The sequence below is a fragment of the Nicotiana tabacum genome, chromosome 16 (genome assembly GCF_000715075.1).
Source record: "Nicotiana tabacum cultivar K326 chromosome 16, ASM71507v2, whole genome shotgun sequence".
Lineage (NCBI taxonomy): Eukaryota > Viridiplantae > Streptophyta > Magnoliopsida > Solanales > Solanaceae > Nicotiana > Nicotiana tabacum.
The window spans coordinates 115,605,672-115,610,284 of record NC_134095.1 but is presented as its reverse complement, the minus strand read 5'-3'; the positions used below and the strand labels follow the sequence as shown (position 1 = coordinate 115,610,284).

Sequence of the window (4,613 nt, the reverse complement as noted above, 5' to 3'; positions counted from 1 at the left end):
TTGTCATTTTGATACGTGGCATGATCCTATTGACTCTTCCGCTTGACTTGGCGCGCCACATCATTTGACACGTGGCACCAAACTGGGCCTCTAGGAAGATTACATCTTGGGCCTGATGAAGTGGGCTCATTACTTTAGCTCAATTAAATGGGCTAGCCCAATGGATTAAGACTTATTTATTTAATCCATATATATTAGACTTATATAATTAATTCAATTATTAGCCCGTAGTATTTATTTGGACCAATATATCCTGAATTTAAAATAAGTCCAAATTAATTTATGAATTTAATTCGTACAAATTTTATATGCCTACATGGACAAAATAGGATAACTAACTTGGGGAAATTGTGTAAATAGCCAAACGTATATATCAACTCTCAAGGGACCTAACTGAACATCCTTAAAACTAAAACTTATTTATTAATAATAACTAACTTAACTAACAATACTTCATCTAATGCTCTTCGAACAATCTCTTTAGCTCCAATTCATATCACTGACTAGGTTTTTGATACGTATGAAATATTAATCACGTCAAACAGTCCAAACCAACTAGAATGTTTTCTTGTTTAGAGAACTAAGAAAATGGAACTAAATAGTTATAATATTTTGCATAAAAAATCGAATAAAATGATTTCTTACTTTTTGAAAGACGTATTATTAAATCTACCCAATCATAGTCCTCTTTCTTTGTTCTGTCATACGCCACTTCGCAGGAATAGGTTCGCATTGAAGAGGTTCCTCAAAAACAGTGTTACCGGCACGTTAGAAAACATGGTGTTGCAGTCTGAATATAAGAAGGATGAAGCACAAGACATGTGAAACGGATTGAAAGAGAATGGTGCAAATGAACAACACCTCAAATGCAGCACCAAAGTCTGTTTCAGAACTTTGATACATCTTGTGAACAAACTATGTTAAAAAACCATCATGTTCTAAGCCAGTAACACGGTTAGACAATAATGACATGACACGGAGAGATAGGAGGAGCAATAAAGGAGGGGAAACTACCTCAATTAGCTTTGCAGCCTGTCCACAAGCAGAAATGCATGTCGACAGACATTGAGGCCTAAATCGTGGCGAGCCATTCAAAGAACATTCTTCATTAGACTTTAATATAGCTTCATTCCTCATTAATCAATCTTCTCATGAATTTAGTGCAACACAAATTTGAGAGTTCAATTTCCAGGAAAGACTACACATCAGATCATTTGATGGATAATTGCTGATATCATTCCAATATGGACAATCTAGTCGTATGTAGTTACAATCATAATGATTGTAACTACATACGACTAGATTGTCCATATTGGAATAGGAAGGCTAATTTTTATTAACCATAGCTGATGAATTATCTCTTGTCTGATCTCCTATAAGTATAGTCTCTGCTATCCCTTAATGCAAGTATCTTTTACCTGCTTGTCATTTTGATTTCGTCACAAGTAAGATCCCTTATGAACCATATGTCTCTTTCTGGTTTATTGACAGGAAATCTCTGCTATGTTCAGTTACATTCATATTCATATCATATACACAGAACAGCACAGGTAAGATCCCTTGTGTTAATTGGTCTTTGGCACTATCAACCTCAAAGCTTTGTATCTGAGACCAACATATAATTATCCGCTCAGAAAATACCACTTACATGCTGAAATAATGCATCCATACATGCTTTTAAGAAAGAGTTTCGCATGGATTTTCCCATTCTCGGACATAATGGTACTTAAATTTAATAGCAAAACACCAGAAAATGTGGAGGATAGTGTGTACGTAGATTTTACCCCTACCCTGGGGTAGAGAGGTTGTTTCCGATAGACCCTCGGCATCCCTCCCTCCAAGAACTCTCCACCTTGCTCTTGGGGTAATTAATATGAGTATAAGTTAGTCATATAGATATCATACAGCCGGTAAATGTGCATCCCACAAAGAAAAATCATTAAAAGACATTAGTATATGAACACACATTACTTTATTTGTGGAACAATTGTTACTTACAGGGGCAGCGGATTTAGAGGGTGGAAGGGTGTTCACCCGAACCCCTTCGCCGAAAAAGTACACAGCATATGTAAGGTAAAATCTGTTTTTTACCTCTATATATTATGTTTTGAATCCCCTTGACACAACCTAAAAGCATAGTTTAGTGGTCAAGGGAGTTCAAAACCTTTGTAAGGTCATTGGTTCTATTCCCACCAGCTACAACCAACCCTTTTAGCTTTTTCCTTTTTTTGAACCTCCTTAACGGTAATCTAGCATCCGCCACTAGTTACTTAGATCTTGTCTTCAAATGCAAGTTCTCTTAAGTTAAGAGAGCATTTAAGATTTTGCAACTTTAATTTAAAGTTTTGGACATTTCGACCATGTCAAGTTGTCTTTCCTTATTTGATTTCTTTGGTTAGTTGAATATTTGTCCCAAGGATGACAAGATATTGTGGAACAGATATATATATATATATAAGCAAATGATTTTTTTATGTAAAGAAAAATATTATTAATCTCTCAACCAACCAATTATACATTTTCTTTAAAGCTGTACAGACTAGAAGTAAATTGCTTCTGGCCGCAAAATTTCTCTATCTATCATCCCTCTATGTTATGCTAAAAAACAATTCCTCTATCCATTTCCTTCTATCTTTCTCCTCTTTCCTAGTACTTTGCATGTTCAATCTAATATTACATTCCTGTTGAATCTGCCTACAGATCACCTTTGGGTGTGTTACTTTGTTGTTCCATATATAACCAAATGTTATATACTATGTAAGCTAGTGATAATATCAAGTGCTCGCCAATTAGTTAAAGAAACATTAATACTCGTACAATAGTAAAAACTCTGAAGTCATAAAAACAAATTTACATAACTACTTACTTTTTAACCTATATAGTACTATACTTTCTTTGCCAACTCGGATCGACAATAGGGACAAGACCGATTTCTTAAAAGCCATTCTAGAATACAAAATTCATGGTAAACATGGCAACAATGAGTGAGGCAAGAAACGATAGAACCTGCCGAAAATTCTTCTCTGCAAATAGAACACATGTCCAAGAAATTAGAATGGTTAGATGCACCAACTTCAAATATCACCTTCTTGATACCTACTTCCTTGTGCAAATCTAGAATAGCAACAATCCGTGAATCCAACTCTCTTTGAGTCCTTATCCACATGTCAAAATTATAGGATATTCCCACCTTGTTAACCATCTCTGTGAATTCCACATCGGGGAGATAAGCAACCTTGCTAAACTCCAAAGTCATCAACCATTCTTTATCAGGAGGCAAAGATGGACAATCCTTCATGCTCCTAGCAAACTCCAATATCGTTGAAATCAATGTGTCCCGATTCTCCAATATGACAGCGGGCTCAACATACCTTAAACCTCTCCACTTTACAGGTCTCCACGTTAACCTGTAATCTAAAGAGAAAGGAACATTTATCAAAAATAATATTTTTGATACAATATCCCTAGAGAAGATATCATCGTGAGGAATCCAAAAGGTTTTCTGAGTTTGGTGATGTACGATGCAATCAGGAGTTAATAATGATGAGGGACGATGCTCTACGAGAATTTCAACTTTAGTGGAAAACCAACTGTGTCAAAGCTTTGGTTGATATCGAACCTAGAAAGATTTTTCCTTTTAAGCTTTGTCCCGTTTGACTGTGTACCCGTAACATACAGGTGTGAACCTTCCTTAAACCACCAACTTCGTCCTTGCGCTAACATTTCAGCAGCAGGCATTGGCTATACTTTGTAGGCAAATTGGGCTGTGGGGGTTCGCGTTTTGAATTGGATGGGAGTGGTAGGTTTGCTTTATAATGAATACTAAACTATAATCCTATCAGGATTAGGACTTGAATCTAAAAGAGAACGGATTAGCAAACCATAACCTATCAGGATTGGGACTTGAATCTAAAAGAAATAGACTAGCAAACCATAACCTATCAGGATTGGGTCTTGAGTCCAGAAACGAATTGGATTTTTTCTTTTCAATCTAATATTACACGAATACCAATTATGGATGTTTCAGTCATAAATGGCACTTCACGACTTAAAACTAAAAATCTAAAATACTTACTAGTATTATTAATAAGCGGAATTTGTCGTCCTCCCATGGATAAGATTGGAACTAACTTGTGTGCTTCTCGGAACTACGAGATTCTGTACCTTTATTTTGGCAAAAACGGCCTACCTGTGACTTAAATCCCTTCAACACGTGTGCTACAAATGTTTTCAAAGGTTCCTTTTACCCTGACCGTTATTAAGACAGGTTATTACTTTGAGCTTTAATTAATGAGCCCTAGATTATAGTGACGGCCTTGTTGATAAGATTATAGTGTCAGCTTTTCAAAGTCTCATTTTTACCCTAATTTGCAATCATGTGGACTAAAATAAATTAGAAGACAAATTTAAATTACAGAATTTATGTAATAACCAATAAAAAAAGGTAGACATTACTTTGCAATGGAAAGGAACATATTTTTATAATAATCAAGTAACGTGATATCTTATTTACTTGTTTACCCTAAAATCCGAGTAACAATTAAACTTATATTGTGATTTTAAGGATATATGATTTAATCCAATACCAATTGATAAACAAGGAATTAAATATA

General features: G+C 35.2%; 1 long non-coding RNA gene across 1 annotated transcript; it reads right to left on the bottom strand.

The window, feature by feature from the left end:
- Positions 1-2,793: 2,793 nt before the first annotated feature.
- LOC107828281 (uncharacterized) lies at positions 2,794-4,205 on the bottom strand. The gene is made up of 2 exons (XR_012700233.1): positions 4,076-4,205; positions 2,794-3,414 (listed from the first exon to the last, which is right to left on the bottom strand). It is a non-coding gene; the product is annotated as an uncharacterized LOC107828281 (long non-coding RNA).
- Positions 4,206-4,613: the final 408 nt, after the last annotated feature.